We start from the raw sequence: 24,740 nt of genomic DNA, 5'->3' as shown, positions 1-24,740 counted from the left end.
CTTCGGTACGCGGGCCTCTCACTGTTGTGGCCTCTCCCGTTGCGGAGCACAGACTCTGGACGCGCAGGCTCAGCGGCCATGGCTCACGGGCCCAGCCGCTCCGCGGCATGTGGGATCTTCCCGGACCGGGGCACGAACCCATGTCCCTGCATCAGCAGGCGGACTCTCAACCACTGCGCCACCAGGGAAGCCCAAATTTTCAGCTTTTAATGTTCTATCCCTTTCGAGCCACATCCTTTCAGAGCCACTAGTTAAAAAATCCTTCTTTTCTATGAGTTTTTTGAAATCTGGTCTACGTCTTTCTGTTGCCTAATTATAAAATCCTCCCTGGAGTGGTCACTTTCTCCCAGGGTTCTCATGTTCTCCAGAGCACCAATACATTCTTCCTTCTTGGCCGTAATTATATCTAGAGGGGCAGTTACACTCACTGCTTTCTCCACCACTGACTCTGTCAGATGCTCACTCTGACTCAAATGAGATTTCCAGCTGATGTCTGCTAATACCACAGTATTCGGAAATGTTTGGGTTTTGTCTGGGGTTTTTTTTCCCCCTGGCCAGAACGTCCCTTAGTAATCCTCATTAGTGATTTCACTTTCCATTTCTCTCTACTTTTAACCTTATCCAAATATCGTACCACGTGTGGGGCCTGAGACTCCTGACAGCTACACGGAAAGATTTTCCCTCAAACCCGAAAGCAAATGGGACTTTGAAAAAAACCTGGCTGTTTCTGTTCTTCTTAAGAAGAAAGATTTTTGTGTCTCTACCAAGCAATAAGCTGCAATAAGGAAGAAGCAACATGCAAGAATTGAAAATCCTCTTGTAAATGTCTCTTTTGCTTAGAAATTATTTTTGATATTTTGTTCCTATATATTTATAAAAGGATAAGGAAAAACAGCTGTAACAGAGACTGATGTGTGTTCACTATTCCTATGGCTCTTTTTATTATCTAGTTTTCCTCAGTTTCATTGAAATATAATTGACATATAACATTGTATGAGTTTAAGGTGTATACTGTGTTGATTTGATAAACTTATAGACTACAAAATGATTACCACTATAGTGCTAGCTATTCCTACTTCTTCCTTCTCCTGTGTGCACAGCTAGGTTACATTTTCCAGTGGTCCTTGCAAGTAGGCGAGGCCATGCAGCTGGGCTCTGGCTGTTGGAATGTAAGTGATGTGATGTCCGCGATTTCAGGCCTTGCTCCTATAAAACTTCCCGTTTGGTCCTATATTCTCTCTTCCACTGCCCCCGCCTGAATTCAGAGGATCATGTGGCTAGATCCTAGGGACGACGGCAGAGCCATACAAGGGAGGAAGCTTACTTCCCCGCAGTATGTACGGAGGGGAGTACTTGTTCTGCCAGCTAACCCACTTGAATCTGGTATCTGCCTGCACAGCCCACCCAAACTAGACTTAATAACTTTAAGCTACTGAATCCAGGTTATATTTCTAATCCACATACTCTTGCTCTCTCTGTTGTATTTGGTCCCACTGACAACAACTTGCTTCATCAAGTTCTCTCCATCCTTGAATTTCATGGCATTACCTGTTGTAGTTCTCATCTTACCTCCTAAGGTTCTCTCCATCTGTTAGCTCCTGTTTCAATGTGGGTATCCATGAAGCTCCATCACCACCTACTTATCACTCAACATGCTCTCCTCAGGTATTTAATTCCATTTCTATGTTTTTAAACTAACATTTAATAATCCATTTCAAATTTTGGTCCCAGTTTCTAACTTTATGTTTTTTAATAACATGTTCTGCTTCTGCCCTGTGTACTGGTAATAGTGTACTACTTACCCTTCCATGGATATGCTAAATTCTTGCATCCCTCTTTTTTCATATATTGGTTTCTCTGCCTTTCATGATGAAACTCCTATTTTCATCTCAAGGAAATCAATCACCACTGCTTCTCTGATCATCCCTCCCCGGCAGAATCGGGAACTCTCTTCTTTATGATCTAACTGTTAACTTCCATGCATCTTCATCATTAGCATGTAACACAATCACTTGTACATGTTTATTACAGCCGCCAAGGCTGTGAATTCTTCAAAGGCAGGTTTCATATTTACTCCTTCTTGCTTGTCTACTTCATTTTTCAGTATAGCAACTTCCACATAACCAGCACCCAGTGCAGGTGAATTGAAAAATTATGAAATGAAATGATAGTTTACTAAAACTCTCCTTTAACATATACCAAAATTTGGAAGGATCTCCTTTTCTGGGCTACACCCCAGCAATATAGGGACAACTCACCCTGCTTTTAGCCCTCTGTCAAAAGTGCCAAAGAGAACACTTTCTGTTAGTTTTGAAATAATGTGGCTTGATTGGTGGTTGTGGTCAATACAAGGGGTTTTGCTTCTAGTCAATACTGGAGGCTTCTGTGCGACTACTGGGTCCCACAAAGTATTTGAGTGTTGAATCATTTATATTACCTTCATAGGGACAGAAGTATTGTGGGGACATGGCTATATGCTATTTTTTTTAATACATCTTTATTGGAGTATAATTGCTTTAAAATACTGTTAGTTTCTGTTGTACATCAAAATGAATCAGCCACATGCATACATATATCCCCACATCCCCTCTCTTTAGTTTCTCCCTCCCACCCTCCCTATCTCACCCCTCTAGGCGGTCACAAAGCACCGAGGTGATGATCTCCCTGTGCTACGTGGCTGCTTCCCACTAGCTATCTATTTTACGTTTGGTAGTGTATATATGTCTATGCTATTCTCTCACTTCTCCCCAGCTTCCCCCTCCCTCCCCGTGTCCTCAAGTCCATTCTCTATGTCTGCGTCTTTATTCCTGTTCTGCCCCTAGGTTCATCAGAACCTTTTTTTTTTTTTTAGATTCCATATATATGTGTTAGCATACGGTATTTGTTTTTCTCTTTCTGACTTACTTCACTCTGTATGATAGACTCTAGGGCCATCCACTTCACTAGAAATAACTCAATGTTGTTTCTTTTTATGGCTGAGTAATATTCCATTGTATATATGTACCACATCTTCTTTATCCATTTGTCTATATGTACCACATCTTCTTTATCCATTTGTCTGTCGATGGGCATTTAGGTTGCTTCCACATCCTGGCTATTGTATTTTATAGTTCTCTTATTTCACTTGGGAATCAAAGGCTGATATATTGGTATGTTCCTCAGAAAAACTAACTACAGTAATCAACCAACCAACCAACAAACAAAAACACCCAAAACAGCGCTTTATACAATAAGAATGTATAGACTGGAGAGCTCTATCTAGAGATTTGAAAAAAATGAGTATTGGGTTGGCCAAAAAGTTCGTTCAGGTTTTTCTGGCCCAGCTTACGAAAGCCCGAACAAACTTTTTGGCCAATCCAAAACAAGTCTGCAATTGAATGAAGGAGAATAAAGGTAGAGACATTTTATTTTATCTGCCTCCATTACCACCACCTTGGTTTTAAGACTGGCAAAACTTGAGCATGATTCTGCTGAGACCTTCTTTATAAAGAGAAGAAACACAGCAAGAATGGCTAGTTAAGAGAAATTCCAAAGTAAAAAGAGACAGTAACAGTACCCATATTTTACACAGTAGGATAGCTTTGGGTAGGTAATAATGCACCACAATATGAAATATAAAGAGCTATAACAACGAACAACTGTAAGCAATACTGATATTAAACATGTCCAGAAGAGGACTAGCTCAAATACCTCCTCTTCCAGGAAGTCTTTCTTGGTTCTTCCTAATCAGAAGCAAATGTTTCCTCTTCTGAGCTCAGCTGTGGTTGGATTCTGCTTCTCTAGTGATATCTACCACCAGCACTGTACCTCATGTTGCCATATCTCCTAAGGCACTCTGAAAACTTTTTGAGTTCAGGAACAGTATCTAATTTTACATTTTGATACGATCACTAGCAGCTAAGACTGTGTCTGGTGCATTCTGGTGTTCAACAAGCATTTATTAAACTCACATTAATAACTGGTTCTTTCTTGTAGGTGAGAATGAAGTCTATAAAAAAAAATTATACTCAACTCTCTCTCTACACTCAAATTTCCTAGCAAGAAAATTTAATACTTGTCATATGCAGCTCTTTGTGTGCAATGAAACTTCCGTCAGGTTTCTACTGGGATTTAATAAACATTTATTGAATAGCTGGTGAAAATGAAGAATTTACAGACTGGCGTTTGGAGTCAGCTTTTTGTATCTTCAGAGACTTGCCTCTGACAAGACTGAAGTTCCTTTGGTATGTAACTCTAACCACTTGACAATGATGAAGAGAATTTCCTTGGTTAGGTGTGTCTGTATGTGTAAAATTCAGAGAGAGGTAAATGGGTTCTTAGAAGATCTAGATTTGACAGTCCAGGTTAAGATTCTCTATAGAGACAACTGCTAGGTTTTGTATGCTTGTACTCGCCAGTTAATGCAAACAAATGTTGAGTAGAAACAGAAAGCTGGTTTATTATCACCGAACACGGGTGATAATGACTTTGGAATCAATACCTGCTGAATCTTTCCCCTTCTTCTCCCTAAACATACAGATGCTGCTCGATCAAAGCAAAACTGTTACAGAGAATTGATTTCTCATTTCCAAACACATGTGGCTTAACTTGCAGCCAATTGTGTAAACTATCTTAAGCCCTTTTCCAGGAGAAAGAGGGCTGCAAATAAATAAATAAGGGGGCTATATTTTCCTGCCTTCATGAGAATGGATTTCTGGGCTCCTTTCTGCAGAAATTGATGCCATGTGTCCTCTTGCTAGCCTCATGCTGTAAATAACATTTTGACTTTGGGCATCCTGGTGAAATATACTTAAAAATAAATTAGATGGGGCTTTAGGCAAAGATTAATTTGGAAGTGGATACCTGCTACGGCTTTGCACTCTGTTGCCATAGGGCTATGCAGTCCAAACTGTATTCCTCTTCAGGCCATTAAAAAAATAGAAATGTGTGTTTGCAAATTACTTTGTGGATTTTTTTTTCCGTTGCTACCTCACACATGGCTTTCCTGGGGATGTCAACAGAGTCAGTTAGCAAAATAAAGATAGATGGCAGGGAAATAATTCTGGAGGTTTTGTTGCTGTTGTTGTTTTGTTTTGTTTTTGCAATGCGACTATTACAGATACTCAGTTGTACTCATTCTTAACCAGAGATTTTTATTTTTAACCATTAACCATTAGTTTTCTGCTCTCCTGAGAGCCAACTGCCATCCCTTGCCCTGAGAAGGGCAAGATTTTTTTTTAATTAATGGGTGACTAAGCACTTTGCTACTCTGTCATGCTTTTCAGAATTTAAGGGAAATGAAAATAAACTAGGCACTCAAAGTGTGGGGAAGAAACCAAAGGTGCCAGAATACCAAGTGTGGAAACTGCAAAAACATCCTCAGTTTTCCATCCCTCCTTGTACTCATTTCCTCTACAATACGAACTTCATGGTTCCTTTCCTCAGGAGTTGGAGACTGTTTCCCCAATTTTTGAATTTGGGATTTGTGACTTACTTTGATCAACAGAATGAGGCAGACAAAGATAGGGAGCCAGTTATGAACCCAGACCTTAACAGGTCTTATGGTCTAAACTCTGCACTCTACCAGAACCCTGCCATGGTAACACAAACATGTCAAGGCTATTCTATGGACATAGGAGAGATGGCATGGAGGAGAGCCCGGTGGTTTCAGTTAAGACTATCTCAGAGCAGCCTACATCAAGCCAACCTGAAAACATATGAGAGTGGCCTTCTCAGACCAGCAGAGCTGCCTCGTTGACACATAGCTGAGAGCAGATGCCTGAAGGAGCCCAGCCTAAACCAGAAGAACCAGCCCACTGAGCCATGCTTGAAGCACTGAACTGCAGAATCATGAGCGACTTAAATGGGGGCTTTTTAAAGCTATTTTGTTTGAGGGTATTTTGTTATGCAGAAATAACTAACCAATATACGTGCGATAATAAAAATTGAACTAGCTTTTGAGTTAGATCAACTGGTGTTCACATCCTGGCTGTAGCATGCAAATGGCTAGGCTTGTGAAATGTTTAACCTAATTTCTTCACTTGAAAATTAGTAGTAATAACAATAGTATAATAATAAAAATAACTACATTTGCATTGTTTCTAAGGGATAGAAATCACACATGTAAAGCATTTGACCCTCAGCAGATGGTAGCTGTTATAAACAAAGGAAAATAATTAGGGATGAGAAAGAAGAGAACAAGGAGAGAGTTAAGAAAAGAGAAGAGGTGGGGCTTCCCTGGTGGCGCAGTGGTTGAGAGTCCGCCTGCTGATGCAGGGGACACGGGTTTGTGCCCCGATCCGGGAAGATCCCACATGCCGCGGAGCAGCTGGGCCTGTGAGCCATGGCCGCTGAGCCTGTGCGTCCAGAGCCTGTACTCCCCAACGGGAGAGGCCCCAACAGTGAGAGGCCCGTGTACCAGAAAAAAAAAAAAAAGAGAAGAGGTAAGAGAGAAAAGATAAGAGAGAGAGGGAGAGAAATCGAAGAGTTGGGGATAATCTGGGGCATAGAAAATTGAGGTGGGAAGGCTGTCTTTTTCCTTAAATGGATCCTGTGGCTGCTATCTGTGGGCATATTAAATATTATTGGATTAGTAAGAGGTAAAACACATCTGTCATTGATTGAACCCACAATATGTTTTAGGACCTCTGCTAAGGTTTTCAGCAAAAATATTTCATTTAATCCTCACACTCTTCCTATATTAGGTAGTTATAATTGTTATCCCCATATTACAAATAAGAAATTGAGGCTTAGAGGATGTAAGGACCTGTCCAAGACCACATAGCTGATGAGGGACAGGACAGGAGATGAGTTTTGTGTGACACTGGGCTCTTAAGTGCCACGGAGTACACTTTTTCCCTAGAAAACCTGCATTTAGGGGTTAATCTGAGTTTTACAAACCTATCATAATGGACTAAGAAAAGACTCCCTTTTAATCAAGAAAGCTTTGTAAATCAGATGTAACTTAAGTGCACATTAAGCTCCATAAATCAGACACATTCTTGAGAATGCATTAAGCAAGATGTTAGGTTCATCTTTTAAACATCGGGGAACCTGGGGGTTTAGTTGGTTCTCAGTGACAATTCCTTTGTCTTCAACCTTTTTTTTTTTTTTTTTTTTTGCGGTACGCGGGCCTCTCACTGCTGTGGCCTCTCCCGTTGCGGAGCACAGGCTCCGGACGCACAGGCTCAGCGGCCATGGCTCACGGGCCCAGCCGCTCTGCGGCATGTGGGATCTTCCCAGACCGGGGCACGAACCCATGTCCCCTGCATCGGCAGGCGGACTCTCAACCACTGCGCCACCAGGGAAGCCCTCTTGCATCCCTATTATTGCCCAAGATCCTTCATGTTTATTTAATTCTCATTTAATTCTAATAACTACCCATTGCAGCAGGTATTACAGTCTCCATTTTAGGCACGACAAAATAGAAGGAAATAACGTGCTTATAGAGCTGTGGAGTAACAAAGTGCTGGCATAGGGATTCCAGTCCTTATCCATCTAGGTCTCAATTTCCTTTTCCTTCCTGGCTGTCATATGGCCTTTCTGAGTGTATGTTATTGAATATCCTCTTTGTCCCTTGAGAACTTAAGAAGTGATGTGAATGAAGTAATCTGATACTTGCTTGTGTCTCACAGTTCTACTTAAAAAATTATGTTTGGGGCTTCCCAAACATAATTACAAAATTTCCAAAGGAAACCTGTGTATATGCATGAGTGCATATTTTTTTTAACCACTATAAACCCTCCAATGTGGGAAGAAGAAAACTCTTTGAATTCTAACTGTTGCTGAAAAGATGATTTGTTACTCACAGGTCCTAAGAGGACTGAACATGCCATGTCATGCAGGGCCACACAGGGTGGCACCAGGGTTGGTGAGGAGGCAGAAGGCATTATAGGAAAGTTTGGGCAAAGAAAAAAAAATTACTATGGTGTTTAAGGCACGAAATGGGTAAACTGGAGAGCAACAGAACCACAACTAACTGCTGAAAAATCATCGACAGGAAGACACTGGAACTCACCAGAAAAGATATCCCACATCCAAAGACAAAGGAGAAGCCACAGTGAGATGGTGGGAGGGGCGCAATCACAATAATCTCAAATCCCATAATCACTGGGAGGGTGACTCACAAACTGGAGAACAATTATACTACAGAAGCCCACAAACTGGAGTGAAGGTTCTGAGCCCCACATTATGCTTCCCAACCTGGGGTTCCAGCAATGGGAGGAGGAATTCCCAGAGAATCAGACTTAGAAGCCTAGCAGGATTTGACTGCAGGACTTTGACAGGACTGGGAGAAGCAGGTACTCCCCTCTTGGAGGGCACACACAAACTACTGTGCACATCAGGACTCAGGGGAGGGAGCAGTGACCCCATGGGAGACTGAACCAGACCTACCTGCTAGTGTTGGAGGGTCTCCTACAGAGGCAGGCGGTGGCTATGGCTTGCCACGGGGATGGGGACACTGGCAGCGGAGGTTCTGGGAAGTGCTCCTTGGCATGAGCCCTCCCAGAGTCCACCATTGGTCTCACCAAACAGCCTGTGGCCTCCAGTACTGGGTCGCCTCAGGCAAAATAACCAACAGGGAGGGAACTCAGCCTCACCCATCAGCAGGCAAGCAGATTAAAGTTTTTCTGAGCTCTGCCCACCAGAGCAACACTCAGCATTACCCACCACCAGTCCCTCCCATCAGGAAGCTTGCACAAGGTCTTAGATAGCCTCATCCACCAGAGGGCAGACCGCAGGAGTAAGAAGAACTACAGTCCTGCAGCCTGTGGAACGAAAACCACATTGACAGAAAGACAGACAAAATGAAAAGGCAGAGGGCTATGTACCAGATGAAGGAATGAGATAAAACGCCAGAAACACAACTAAATGAAGTGGAGATAGGCAACCTTCCAGAAAAAGAATTCAGAATAATGATAATGAAGATGATCTAGGACCTCGGAAAAGGAATGAAGGCAAAGATCGAGGAGATGCAAGAAATGTTTAACAAAGACCTAGAAGAATTAAAGAACAAACAAACAGAGATGAACAATACAATAACTGAAATGAAAAATACGCTACAAGGAAACAATAGCAGAATAACTATGGCAGAAGAACGGATAAATGACCTGGAAGACAGAATGGTGGAATTCACTGATGAGGAACAGAATAAAGAAAAAAGAATGAAAAGAAATGACGACAGCCTAAGAGATGTCTGGGACAACATTAGACACAACAACATTCACATTATAGGGGTCCCAGAAAGAGAAGAGAGAGAGAAAGGACCTGAGAAAATATGTGAAGAGATTATAGTCGAAAAGTTCCCTAACATGGGAAAGGAAGCACAGCACCCAAGTCCAGGAAGCACAGAGAGTTCCAGGCAGGATAAACCCATAGAGAAACATGCCGAGACACATAGTAATCAAATTGGCAAAAATTAAAGACAAAGAAAAATTATGGAAAGCAACAAGGGAAAAACCACAAATAACATACAAGGGAACTCCCATAAGGTTAACAGCTGATTTCTCAGCAGACACTCTACAAGACAGAAGGGAGTGGCAGGATATATTTAAAGCGATGAAAGGGAAGAACCTACAACCAAGATTACCCGGCAAGGATCTCATTCAGATTCGATGGAGAAACCAAAAGCTTTACAGACAAGCAAAAGCTAAGAGAATTCAGCACCAGCAAACCAGCTCTACAACAAATGCTAAAGGAACTTCTCTAAGTGGGAAACACAAGAGAAGAAAAGGACCAACCAAAACAAACCGAGAAAAATTAAGAAAATGGTAATAGGATCATGCATCTCGATAATTACCTTAAAAGTCAATGGATTAAATGCTCCAACCAAAAGACACAGTCTCGCTGAATGGATACAAAAACAAGACGCATATACATGCTGTCTACAAGAGACCCACTTCAGACCTAGGGACACATACAGAATGAAAGTGAGGGGATGGAAAAAGATATTCCATGCAAATGGAAATCAAAAGAAAGCTGGAGTAGCAATTCTCATATCTGAAAAAATGGACTTTAAAATAAATGTTACAAGAGACTAGGAAGGACACTACATAATGATGAAGGGATCAATCCAAGAAGAAGATATAACAATTATAAATATATATGCACCCAACATAGGAGCACATCAATACATAAGGCAACTGCTAACAGCTATAAAAGAGGAAATCGACAGTAACACAATAATAGTGGGGGAGTTTAACACCTCACTTACACCAATGGACAGATCATCCACACAGAAAATTAATAAGGAAACACAAGCTTTAAATGACACAACAGACCAGATAGATTTCACTGATATTTATAGGACATTCCATCCAAAAACAGCAGATTACACGTTCTTCTCAAGTGCACATGGAACATTCTCCAGGATAGATCACATCTTGGGTCACAAATCAAGCCTCAATGAATTTAAGAAAACTGAAATCATATCCAGCATCTTTTCTGACCACAATGCTATGAGATTAGAAATCAATTACAGGGAAAAAAACGTAAAAAACACAAACACAAGGAGGCTAAACAATACGTTACTAATTAACCAAGCAATCACTGAAGAAATCAAAGAGGAAATCAAAATATACCTAGAGACAAATGGCAATGAAAACACGACGATCCAAAACCTATGAGATGCACCAAAAGCATTTCTAAGAGGGAAGTTTATCGCAATACAAGCCTACCTCAAGAAACAAGAAAAATCTCACATAAACAATCTAACCTTACACCTAAAGGAACTAGAGAAAAAAGAACAAACAAAATCCAAAGTTAGTAGAAGGAAAGAAGTCATAAAGACCGTAGCAGAAATAAATGAAACAGAAACAAGGAAAATAATAGCAAAGATCAATAAAACTCAAAGCTGGTTCTTTGAGAAGATAAACAAAATTGATAAATCTTTAGCCATACTCATCAGGAACAAGAGGGAGTTGACTCAAATCAATAAAATTAGAAATGAAAAGAAGTTACAATGAACACCACAGAAATACAAAGCATCATAAAAGACTACAACAAGCAACTCTATGCCAATCAAATGGACAACCTGGAAGAAATGGACAAATTCTTAGAAAAGCACAACCTTCCGAAGAATATAAACAGACCAGTCCAACTGCTGAAATTGAAACTGCGATTAACAATCTTCCAACAAACAAAAGTCCAAGACCAGATGGCTTCACAGATGAATTCTATCAAACATTTAGTGAAGAGCTAACATCCATCCTTCTCAAACTCTTCCAAAAAACTGCAGAGGAAGGAAAACTCCCAAACTCATTGTATGAGGCCACCATCACCCTGATGCCAAAACCAGACAAAGGTACTACAATAAAAGAGAATTATAGACCAATATCACTGATGAATATAGATGCAAGAATCCTCTACAAAATACTAGCAAACAGAATCTAACAACACATTAAAAGGATCACACAGCATGATCCCAGGGATGCAAGGATTCTTCAATATACACAAATCAATCAATGTGATACACCATATTAACAAAGGGAAGGATAAAAACCATATGATCGGGCTTCCCTGGTGGCGCAGTGGTTGAGAGTCTGCCTGCCGATGCAGGGGACACGGGTTCGTGCCCCGGTCTGGGAAGATCCCACGTGCCGTGGAGTGGCTGGGCCCGTGAGCCATGGCCACTTAGCCTGCACGTCTGGAGCCTGTGCTCCACAACGGGAGAGACCACAACAGTGAGAGGTCCATGTACCACAAAAAAAAAAAACCCCATATGGTCATCTCAATAGATGCAGAAAAAGGTTTTGACAAAATTCAACACCCACTTATGATAAAAACTCTCCAGAAAGTAGGCAGAGAGGGAACCTACCTCAACATAATAAAGGCCATATATGACAAACCCACACAAACATCATTCTCAATGGTCAAAAACTGAAAGCATTTCCTCTATAAGATCAGCAACAAGACAAGGATGTCCACTCTCACCACTCTTATTCAACATAGTTTGGGAAGTCCTAGCCACGGCAACCAGAAAAGAAAAAAAATAAAAGGAATAGAAATTGGAAATGAAGAAGTAAAACTGTCACTGTTTGCAGATGACATGATACTATACATAGATAATCCTGAAGATGCCACCAGAAAACTCCTAGAGCTAATCAATGAATCTGGTAAAGTTGTAGGATATAAAATTAATGCACAGAAATCTCTTGCATTCCTATACACTAACAACGAAAGATCAGAAAGAGAAATTAAGGAAACAATCCCATTCAACACTACAACAAAAAGAATAAAATACCTAGGAATAAACTTAGTTAAGGAGGTAAAAGACCTGTACTCAGAAAACTATAAGACCCTGATGAAAGAAATCAAAGATGACAGAAACAGATGGAGATATCCCATGTTCTTGGATTGAAGAATCAATATTGTGAAAATGACTATAATACCCAAAGCAATCTACAAATTCAGTGCAATCCCTAGCAAATTACCAATGGCAATTTTTTACAGAAGTAGAACAAAAAAATCTTAAAAATTATGGAGACACAAAAGACCCCAAATAGCCAAAGCAATCTTGAGGGAAAAAAACGGAGCTGGAGGAATCAGACTCCCTGACTTCAGACTATACTACAAAGCTACAGTAATCAAGACAATATGGTACTGGCACAAAAACAGAAATATAGATCAATGGAACAAGATAGAAATCCCAGAGAAAAACCCACACACCTATGGTCAACTAATCTATGACAAAAGAGGCAAGGATATACAATGGAGAAAAGACAGTCTCTTCAATAAGTGGTGGCTGGGAGAACTGGACGGCTACATGTAAAAGAATGAGATTAGAACACTCCCTAACACCATACACAAAAATAAACTCAAAATGGATTAAAGACCTGAATGTAAGACCAGACACTATAAAACTCTTAGAGGAAAACATAGGAAGAACACTCTTTGACATAAATCACAGCAAGATCTTTTCTGACCCACCTCCTAGAGCAATGGAAATAAAAACAAAAATAAACTAATGGGGCCTAATGAAAGTTAAAAGCTTCTGCACAGTAAAGGAAACTATAAATGAGACGAAAAGACAACCCTCAAAATGGGAGAAAATATTTGCAAACGAATCAATGGACAAAGGATTAATCTCCAAAATATATAAACAGCACATGTAGCTCAATATTAAAAAAATAAAAAACCCAATCCAAAAATGGTCAGAAGACCTAAATAGACATTTCTCCAAAGAAGACATACAGATGGCCAAGAGGCACATGAAAAGCTGCTCAACATCACTAATTATTAGAGAAATGCAAATCAATACTACAATGAGGTATCACCTCATACCAGTTACAACAGGTATCATCAGAAAATCTACAAACAACAAATGCTGCAGAGGGTGTGGAGAAAAGGGAACCTTCTTGCACTGTTGGTGGGAAAGTAAACTGATATAGCCACTATGAAGAACAGTATGGAGGTTCCTTAACAACTAAAAATAGAATTACCATATGACCCAGCAATACCACTTCTGGGCATATACCCAAGAAAACCTTAATTCCAAAAGGCACATGCCCCCCAATGTTCATTGCAGCACTATATACAATAGCCAGGTCATGGAAGCAACCTAAATGCGCATTGACAGACGAATGGATAAAGAAGATGTGGTACATATATACAGTGGAATATTACTCAGACATAAAAAGGAACGATATTGGGTCATTTTTAGAGATGTGGATGCACCAAGAGACTGTCATACAGAGTGAAGTAAATCAGAAAGAGAAAAATATCATATATTAATGCATATATGTGGAATCTAGAAAAATGGTATAGACGAACCTGTTTGCAAGGCAGAAACAGAGACTCAGATGTAGAGAACAAATGTATGGACACGAAGGTGCAAAGGCGGGGCAGGGGTGGTGGCATCAACTGGGAGATTGGGATTGATATATATACACTAGTATGTATAAAATAGATAACTGATAAGAACCTGCTGTATAAAAAAATAAAATTAAATTTAAAAAAAGGAAAAGAACTGGGTAAAGCAAGGTAAAAAGGATAGGATTGGCTAGTTTGAATAATTTCAGCAGGCTCTGGGGTGTGTGGGCTGCCTCGAGTTGTCTGGTACCTAGTCCTGGCCTGGTTAGGCCAGAGGAGTGTTGGCTTCACATGTAGACATTCAATAAAGAAGGTGATTGAGGGATATGAACATTGGACTGGTTGGTTTGCATATGAAGGTTCTGTTACTAAGGGACTAGTTTGCTATCTCTAGGAATTAGCTAGCCCTGGCAGAGGCTGTCCCTTCCCAGTCAGCCAAGGCCCTAAGATGTCAAAGCATCATACAGAAAATGAAAAGCAAGATTTATACAGTCATGTAATATGTATATATTAAATGAATGAAAGAATAAATAAACAGCTGATTTATGCAGCTCAGCATTTCAATCTCTGTTCACATCTTCTCTGACCTCCTTGAAAATGGACAAATGATTTCAAAGACAGCTGAGTACAGATTCTTCTCAAATTCTGCCAGTCAAAATGTTACCTGCATCATTCAGGTTAAAGATTGTATCCTGTCCAAAGGGTACTTCCCTGGCAGGAGCAGATGGGCATGGATGGACCTGAAAACCAGAGTTCCTCCACTCTCTATTATATGTAGGTGCTATGTTGAACTTGCGTAATTCACTTTTCTTTAAAATCTCGGTTTCCCATCTATTGAAGAACTTAGACCCTCACATAAGTAAATGTTGGTGGTATTGAGACAAAAACTTAACCAACCCACATTGTAAGCTTTTGGGGAACTAATCTGAAGTAAACATTTCAGGAAATAAATGAAAGAGAAAGGTACTTTAATTTCTGCAGACCTTTAATGACTGTATAATACACACTGAAACAACAAATACTAGCACTATTATGGGAACTTTATTCACATAAATAAATTCACAAGGACTGTTTAATAACATTTGCAATTAAAATTATTCTCTAGCACTGGAAGGATGGCTTTCAATTACCTGTAGATCATTGGATTCATTTAATTCGTATGACTTGTAAATTTGAGAGTCTGTGCTTCTAAAAATAAAGCCATGAAATCCTTCCTGAATATACACAACCCCATTAACAACTTCCTTAATTAAAATTATCAACAGTAAATACACTTGATTACAGTTGTTATATATCACACCTTATTTAATGTTTCATCTATTTTATATACCATCATATAGGAATTTCCAACTATTGCCTTCATCTTCATATATTCAGGCCTAATAATCAGACTTATTAGTTTAGCTGCCTTTTTTAAAGGGAAAAACATGCACTGTATTTTACTCACGAGCAATTACATAAAACAGAATCTAACTCTTTTGTGCTGATTTTTCTGTACCAAGTCAGAAGTTCATCAAATCTCTTTGTCAATTGTTTGGAGCCAAGCCTATACAAGGAGAAAAGATGTCCTGCCACACTGGGATATAGGAAGCCAGGGCTGGGCAGTTCTAGCACAGTGGGTGGATTTTTATCCATTATCAAGGGTCAGAGGTATTGAATTCAATGAAGCAAATGAATGTTAATCAAGAAACAAAAAAAAAAAACAGGCAGTTGGTCAACATACTTCAGTAGGTTAGCTAAGATAGGAAGGATCAAGAAATGCCAGATGCCCAGACAGGCAGGTCCAGAGCGTGATAAGAAGAATGCAGAGGGAGTGACACTAATAAATGAAAGGGAGATTTTTTAAATTCTCAGCTGAATGAGTATGGCTGGAATTTGCTGTCAGAGTAAGAGAGGAGATCTACAGTGGACTACTTGGTTCGGATGGAGGCAGGAGAAAAACGTTAATCCCACAGAGATATTCTTTCTGTCATTTTGCAGCATTGCCAAATAAGCAAAGTGGCACATACCTGAGGTAGAATAGCTAGGTTGGGTTTTAGAGCAATTCTTTGCTCAGCTCCAGTGAGATCATACGTGTCCCGTTAGTCCTTTTGTGTATGTAGTTTTGGCCCACTGGCAGAAAGAGACTCCCTGGCAAACTGGCAAATGGCACCTGAACTTCAAAGTGACTGAATCAATTAAAATGATATCCTAACTAGAAAAACAAAAGTTTATTAAGCATGCCCTGTTCCCTTTCAAGTAAATAATTTAAGGTAATTAACAAGAGTCCTTCTTGACATTAATCAGGGATGGTCCTGGGATTTGGGTATAGCTGGGCATGAATGGGTCACGGTCACCAGAAGTCTGTTTACATGAGGTCCAAGGAAATTTCTGGCAGGAAAGCCTCCTAGGGCAAGTGATCTGTAGCTACTATCTTGTGTTAATAACACCAGGTGATGCTGAGTTCAGCATACTACTTTTCATATAAATTGTCCTGTTATCTAGCCACTGGGGACATTTGCCTAGGGTAAAGAAAAAAAGACAGCAGAAAAAAGAAAATGGTAAAAGAATCTCTCTCTAAATGTCCATGGATTATTGATCTTAGCCCAATGTTAACAGTATTGGCGCTGCAGCCTCAGCGGCATTTCTGGACGGATTTATATTGGCACCAAAGCCTTTGGCATGCTGGCATTAGAAAGAGTGACTAAGGGTTAGAGGAGGACTCCTGTCTTCCTCATGAAGTGTAGTGTTAGAGCCAACAAAAGAATTTTTCAAAGAGGAACAGGTTTTTTACTTTATATAATACTACTACGTATATACTGTATATCATTCATAGGATATCTTTCACACAGACACACATACACACCACCGAGAGGTCAAATAATAAGTGTGTATGTAGGCAGGACTGCTATATTGGAGTGTAGATGGAGAGACGCTTTCTCTACTGGAACAGAAAGAAAGATACAGGTAGATTATTCAGTGGCTGGAGGATTAGAATATCTAATAGTAGAAATATTCAGATTTAATGAAATCTCAAATTATAAAATGTAACAAGGAAACACTAGAGCTCCTTGAATTATAAAAACCCATTTTGAACTGGAGACAATATTTTTCTCTCAGGAAAAGAGACCCCAAAATAAATTGACTTTCCTTGGGAAATTTTTTATTGTGCTTATGATCTTGTTTGTAAACATGCCCCTTCTGTTTTTCCTAACCTATGGAGCTGAATGTCTAGAGTACTCATTTCCCAATAGAGGCATCATTATATATTCCACATCATCTTGTCGGGTAGGGTTTAATTATGTAATTTTCTTTTCTTGTGATATTTTTGTCTGGTTTCGCTATCAGGGTAATACTGGCCTTATAAAAATGATTTGGGAAGTGTTTCCTCCCCTATTATTATTTGGAAGAGTTTGTGAAGAATTGGTATTAATTCTTCATTGAAATTTTGATAGAATCTAGCAATCAAGCTATCTAGGCCTAAGCCTACATTTACATTAATTTTAAAAAATCCAATCTCTTTATTTGTTGTAGATCTATTTAGACAGTCTTTTCACAAGTCAGTTTTAGCTATGTCTTTGTAGGATTTGTTCATTTTATCTGAGTTATATAGTTTGTTGCCTTACAATTGTGCATAATACTCCCTTTATAGCCATTTTTAATTTCTATTAGCTTGGTACTAATGTTCTCTCTTTTCTTTCTGATTCTAGTTATTAGAGTCTTCTTTTTGGGGGGGAGTGGGGGAAATCTAACTAAAATTTTGTCAATTTTGTTGATCTTTTCAAAGAACCACCTTTGGATTTCATTTATTTTCTCTATTTTTTTTTCTATTCTCTATTTCATTAATTTTCACTCTGATCTTTATTTCTTTTCTTTTGCCATCTTTAGTTGTAGTTTTACCTTTTTTCCCAGTGTCTTAATGTAGAGGTTAGGTTACTTGAGGTTAGGTTACTTATTTGAGATCTTTCTTCTTTCTTATTACAGGCATTTCCAACTATAAATTTCCCTCTAAGAACTGCCTAGTTCTTAGTTCTTAGCTATATCTCACAAGTTTTATTATGCTGAATCTTCACTTTCATTCATCTAAAAGTATTTTATGATTTCTGTTTTGATTCCTTCTATGATCCATAAGTTAATTAGAAGTGTTTAATTTCCACTTATTTGTGAGTTTCCCAATGTTTTTGGATAGAACATAAATTAATGGATGGATGAGTATACATTTTTAAAAAATCACCAATCATCTTAGTTTGGTGTATGTTAAATTTGACATGTTTAAGGTCATTTTTCTATTGTCAAACTCAGGAAGGGAAAAAAAAAAACACCTTATTCCTAGTCTATGAATTGCCAAAATATCTACAAAATATCTGTCTTCCTTTGCAGATGGTATAATTATCCAGAGGTTAGTGTAACTCACCAAACAAGAGGCCTTGCTGGAGACAGGTTAAGGTTTAAGTTATCAAATGAACTAGCCATGCCTGCTAAGGCCCTGTGAAAAACATTCTAAGAGCTCTCACCTTTAAATACCCATTTTCATCCTTAATAAAATACAGATAATTTCCCCAATGCAAAACTGCTGAGCACTGTTTTTCCGATTCATCAAAGTATAAAGCTAGTCTATACACAAATCAATGCGGGGGTGTGCCAACGGGAGGAAAGGAGAATACCAAGACGAAAATATCCATTAAAAGTGCAAAGTGCAGCAACGATTAGGCGCCTATACGAACTCAGTCCTCACAAATGGCAGCAGCCAAATCTCTGAGTGGTCCTCCCTAGAGTACGTCAAGGCAGAAGGGATTAGTTGAAGGTGAATGCACAGTAATGCTGTCTGATCAATTGCCCTCAGTATGCTTCAGACGTCCCAGAGTGTCAAAGCAGCTTGGTCTGACTGGTTGCACTGTGGGTTGTTTTGTCAGAAATTCAATTCAAATAAGTGGAGAAACCACACAAACTTATATTTCTCAAGGACAAACGTTGTTTGAAAACAGGAAGTATGTACCTTGCAGATTTCAAACAATGTGCATGGGATATATCCTAATATTAATATTGCCAGTTTACTTGCATAAAATTGTCTCATTTAGCAGCAAGCTCCCGTACTCTCCTGCTATCATTCAATCCACTTTTAGGTGGGTTTCATCTTACTTAACACTGGCAGACAAGCTTTGTTTCTTTTTTTTTGTACCTCATGGAGCCAACTTAGGAAAGTATTATGGAATCTTGAGACTCTGCTCACCAGAGCCAGGTTACTTCTAGCAGCACAGACTCTGAAAACTAGTACTTAGCATTAGCCTAAAACATGCCTGGAAGAAGAGGGGTTCATGGGCAGTTCCAGTTCCAGATGCTGGGATGGGCAGTTCCAGATGCTGGTGTTGAGGCAGGCTAACCACAGAGCAGAATGGTCATGGCACAAAATGAAGCAGTCCTGGCCAATAGTAGTCTACCATAGAAGATGAGAGTAATATGACAAAAAGGGATCCAACATAAAAAGACAAGCTTGAACCAACCCCCCAACCAAAATAGTCAATTAACATTAAAGGTGGCCATCTTGGGCAAGCATTTTCCTCCCTTCCTTCCCCCATTCACTCACTCATTCAAAAATATGTTGTAGTATTTTATTTATATGACAGGCACTAAATATAATGAGATAAACAAATGCACTTCTTGCCCTCATGAATCGTACTGCCTGGTGGAGAAGACAGACACTTACATAGTAAACACACAAATAGATGTATTATCATGAACTGTGGTTAATTCTAAGAATCAGAAGCTCATGGGACCGTGAGTGTAATAAGAAGTCCTGATGTAGCCTGGTGGGTATGGTGAGGACTCACTTCCCTAAGAGGGGATGTGTGAACGGAGATCTGAAGAATTAGCAAGAAAATGGGGTTGAGGAGGCATTCAAAGTCCCCAGGTGGCAGATGACTGTATATTAGAGGAATGAAAAGAAGGCCAGGGCATGGGAACTACAGAGAACAAAAGGGAGATGGGCAAAAGGGGCTGGAAAGGAAGCAGGAACTGGTCATTCAAGATCTTATGAATCATGGTAAGATTTTGCTTTTTATTCTAAAATCATCAGGTAGATAATGAATGCTTTAAATGAAATGACATAACTAGGTTTCTTTTAAACATTATTCTGATGAACACATGGATAAAGAATGGTGGGTCATAAAGGTGGAGAGAAAAGGAATGAGATGATTCTGGGGGACCACTTAGAAAGCTTTTTTAAAATTCGTTTTCTGGTTGAGAAATGATGGCAGTCTGGCTGACGATGCTGCAGTAGGAGATGCTGGAGAGAGGTTGATATATTAGAGGGGAGATGAAAACGAGTGGTGGTGGATTGAATGAGGTGTATGTGTGGTTGATGGAGAGAGAAGTGACAGAATTTACTCTTCAGACTCTCACTGCAGAACGACCTAGTTGATTGTACACTTTACTAACATAATAAACAATAGAAGGAGACAGATGGCATTAGATAGAGGGGGAGGATTGAGTTCAAATTTGGACATTTTTCATTTGAATTCCTTTGAGACATTCTAGGAGAGATGTAGAAAAAATAGTTGGAGGTATAAGTCTGCAGCTCAGCGTAAAGATCCAGATTAGTCCCGTAAACTTGGGAGTCATGTGCATATAGGTGATAGTTGATGATGGAAGTATTTGGTGGCTGTGACATTGCCTAGAGTAGAGAATGAGGGGAAAATAAAGCACTTGGAACCAATTCTTAGAAAATGTCAACATTTAGAGATTAGAAAGAAGAAAATGAACCAAAAAGAGACTAGAAGTAGCAGACAGAAGGGAAGAAAAGAAGAGGTGTGTGTGATACATCACAAAAGGCAAGGGAAGAGGGTATCTTAATAAGGACGGCACGATCAACAATACTGAGTGCTGGTGAAGAATCAAGAAAGATGCGGATTGAAAAATGTTCATTTCATAGTGACATGGAGGTCACTGGTGACTACAGATTACTTTTCTAGTGGAATTTTTGTGGTTGTTGATATTATTGTTTTCTCTCCAGATCAATGAACCTCTTTCTCTCACAATCAATAAGCCTATTGCCTTGCAAATTAATGAATTAACCAAGATTTTCAGCATAAAGCAGGTTTTAAAGGAAGTAGGTCATAGATAAGGAAAGTTAGGAAGATATACTGTGCAGATGCTTTAGGAAGCTTATTAAAAATACAGACACCTGCATACAACCTGTTTAGATTTTCAAGCAAAGAGTCTACAGCAGGGTAAGGGAACCCCTCTGTGGTAGGCAGTCTCCTTGCCCTTGTAGAGGTCTCTACCCTGACTCTGGGCTAGTCCATTTGATTGGCTTTGGCTAGTGAGGCATTCATGTGAAGGAAGCAAAAGCTTGAGAAGTGCTTATCTGCTGGGGCTAGTCATCTGGGAATGCTCCTTCTTGGAACCCACCTGCCAACTGTAAAGAAGCCCAGTGGCTACTTGTAGATTCTCACGGGGAGAACTGAGACCCCCCCCCCCCAACCCCCAGCTGAAAGCCCCAGCTGAACTTGCTGCTGGCAGAGAGTACAAAGTGAGTGAGGCTGTTTTGGACCTATGAGACATCCCAGGACTTCTGCCAAACCACTTGAGACAGAACTGCCCGCCAGCTCACAGACTCATTAAAAAATAATGGCTTGTTTTTGTTTAAGCTATTAAGCTGTGGAGTGGGTGTCTTATGCATCGACAGGAACTGCAAGAGTCCCCATTCGAGTAAAGCTCCCCGGTGATTCCCATGACACTGTTCCAGAATATAACGTATCAGCCCCTTTTACAACTGCCACCCTCTTCTGCCCTACTCTTCCCCCTCTTCATTCTCCAGCTCCTCCCCCTCTCAACTCTACCTGGAAACATCAGAGATGAGACGGATCAGCAGGAACCTGAAATCTTTCCTTGCTAAAGCTGCAACAGTGGGGAACTGACTTCATTCTCTGAGCCTCAGTTTCCTCATTTCTAAAGCACAGACTCTACTGCAGAGAAAGGTGAGGTGATAGGTGTGTGGGGTCTGGCATCTAGGAGGCATGTAGAAAACATTTCTCTTTTGTTCTTGAAGTACTCCGTAGCACACCTACTCGAGCTATGTTACTTAACGTTTGACAACATTTACCTTTATTGTCTTCATCATCACCTATGTTCATAAACTATAGGGTTGCTTACAGATGTACTTATAAGGCATCCACAGGACCTCTGAAAGGGTAAGGTTTCTTCTCAGAATATCATCTGTACCAAAATGCCATCTTGAAGTGAAGCAATCATTTACGGTGAAGTCAGGTGGGGCGGGGGGTACAGGTTGAATGCCCTTCTACCTACCCTGCACCACCTCCTGATGGGTTTAAGCACTGGAGATTTTGCATAACAGAAAACACTAGAAAACTTCTGGCTTTAGAGGCACTGAGGGGAAGCCAAAGTTCCTATCATATTTCTAAGCTCTTCTTTTCCCCTTGAACAAGTAGCAGCAGCATTCAACTATACAAGCCATCAGTAGGAAATTTTGATACTCTCTTCCTCGGGACAAATCTAAAATAAATTGTCAGGAGCCTGTAATGGTACCAGGCTCTCAAACAACTGGAGTCCCCAGGCATTTCTCAGGATGGATAAGGAACTTGTGAAACTCACTGTGTTCCCCTTCTCCTCCTAGCCCTCGGTGACCTGCTACTGTGGCTGACCACTGGTGGTTCCACTCCAGGGCTGTTCATGCAAGTGACTGGAGTGAGAGCACAGGCTGCAACCTAATGAAGCCAAGGGCTGCCTGGCTGGGAAGTCACTAGGCTTTGGATGTGTGGCTGCCCTCGGTAATACACATCCTAGATATTCTGGATATATATCGAGGGAATTTGGATTACTGGGGAAGGGGAGGAAAGTCTTAGTCTTCTAAAAATCATTAAACAGGGGCTTTGTGAAATCTGCCACCAGCCTGTTAGCTCATCATGTCACCCCATTCATCTGACACATGCTCCTCTAATAGGCAAGAAGGTGACAAGGCTAGCATGAGTCCTAGAGAGACAAAGAAGGTATGCAGGACCACACTGGAGTTTGAACCGCTTTTAAAATATCTTTTATGTGAAATTCACTCTAGAGGTTGGTCAAAAAAAATTTTTCCCAATAGTCCCTCGTTCCCAAGTAGGCTGAGAGGTACCGTGATATCAGAATCACCACATCAAGGTGGAAATATTATTAATCCTACCCAAAATCTATTTTTGAGATAGCAAGGGATAAATATTAAGAGTGTTATTTGTTCGTTGCTTCCTCTCTTAACCCTTCAATCACTGATAAGCAAATCATTCATTCATTCATACACCATCCACTATGCACAGACCCTGTTAGATGCTGGGAGATAAAAATGAATATGACGTGTAAAATAAGCAGACTAACAGGGAGGAAAGATATATAATAATGGAAGTTTATACAAGATAAGTGATAGCTCTGAGAGCTGAGTGACTAACTCTGCCTGAAGGGGTCAAAGAGTCTTCAAAAGAGCAGATGACACTCCATCTGAGCTCTGTAGGATGAGTGGGAATTCTCTGGGAGGTAGCAGTACAGCTGACCCCATAGGGAAAACACTCAAGTATCCTTTCTTTCTCTTCATAACCAGTGACATGTCTGCATTCCTGGTTCTCAACCTGGAGTGCATAAGAATCACCCATGGGACTAACAGAAAACCTAAGGAAACCAAATTCACACTCAGCATGGGGGATGCAATGATGCACTGGCCACATCTGCCCTCGGGATGCTGGCAGATGGCTCTCCACTCTGAGACCCCTATGGGCATTGCCAAGGCTAATGATTAAGGTCTCCTTCCCTCCCCAGGGCAGCCAGTATCCAATAACCATGCAAAGTGGGGGTAAAGTCCCAGCTCCCTCACCCCAAATAAGTATACCTTTGGGGTGTCATCTTAGCACCTCAACAATCCCTTAGATTAGCTGAGGCCTCCGCTGAGACTGCTTTGCAGTTTATCTTCTTTCTGTGCCCAATCTCTTTCTTTTCAGAGGTCATCTATGTCTCAGAGTCCGCTTCCTGGGGAACCCAGCCCGTGACAACTGGCCTCCTTCCAGAATTCTGAACACAGCGGGTATGACCCTGCAGGCAGGCACGGTTTTGTAAAGACCCACAGGCAACTCTAGCGCACGTCTCTTGTTAAGAACCGCTAACTGGTCTCCTCAAAATGAGATGTGAAGACTCCTTGCAACAGAACTGCCTTAAGCAGGTTTATTAAGTGGAGATCCCTAAGCCTCCTTCTAGACCCTCAGAATTATACTGTTAGGATAGGAGGACTGGGAATCTGCATTTTAACAAATTCCGCCAAGTTCTTTGTACGCATATTGCTGTCTGAAACCACAAAAGCTTACCTCAAACTCTTATGAATATATTTATCCTTTCAATATGTAAGTAAATAAAGGAATGTGACCTTCCTTCCCAACCACAGACTTTATGCTTCCTGAACCAAATGCAGATGAGAGCAAACGTGATTCAGTAACAGAAACACTGGTTGCGCCTGGAGCTGCTTTTACCCACACAAGTTCATCGTCTCAGTAATGATTCAGTGACCTCTGGGCCCATGGCAGGGAAGGACGTGCCCTTCAAGGAGACACTCTGGCATATGAATGCTTTTATTTGGTATCTCTAGTGCACACTATGATTTTGATCACTGCATTTTTTTTCTTCCCCTGGCATGTAGTCAATACCAGAGATGGGGTACACCATTCAATGTATCTTAAACCTTTAAAATGGAAGCCTCCAGACATAATCAGCATGACTCCTGGCAGCTTTTTCAGGCCCTTTTCTCCGTCTTTTCCCTTAATATGCTTTGCTAATCTATTTTAAAATTATGTCCAGCAATGTTGCCTCAATAACTGTTCCTTGGCAGGCGCTCCATTGTCTAAATGGGCTTCTGAGGGTATTTTCCTCCTACTTACATCTTTCTCACTGTCTTCTCTTACAAAGTGAAAAACAAGGCTATTGTTTCTTTATGTGCCTTTCTC

This window comes from Aethalodelphis obliquidens, unplaced genomic scaffold, assembly GCF_003676395.1.
Source record: "Aethalodelphis obliquidens isolate GAN/ISIS:26980383/991018 unplaced genomic scaffold, ASM367639v1 scaffold11, whole genome shotgun sequence".
Classification (NCBI taxonomy): Eukaryota; Metazoa; Chordata; class Mammalia; order Artiodactyla; family Delphinidae; genus Aethalodelphis; species Aethalodelphis obliquidens.
This window is presented reverse-complemented; position numbering follows the sequence as displayed.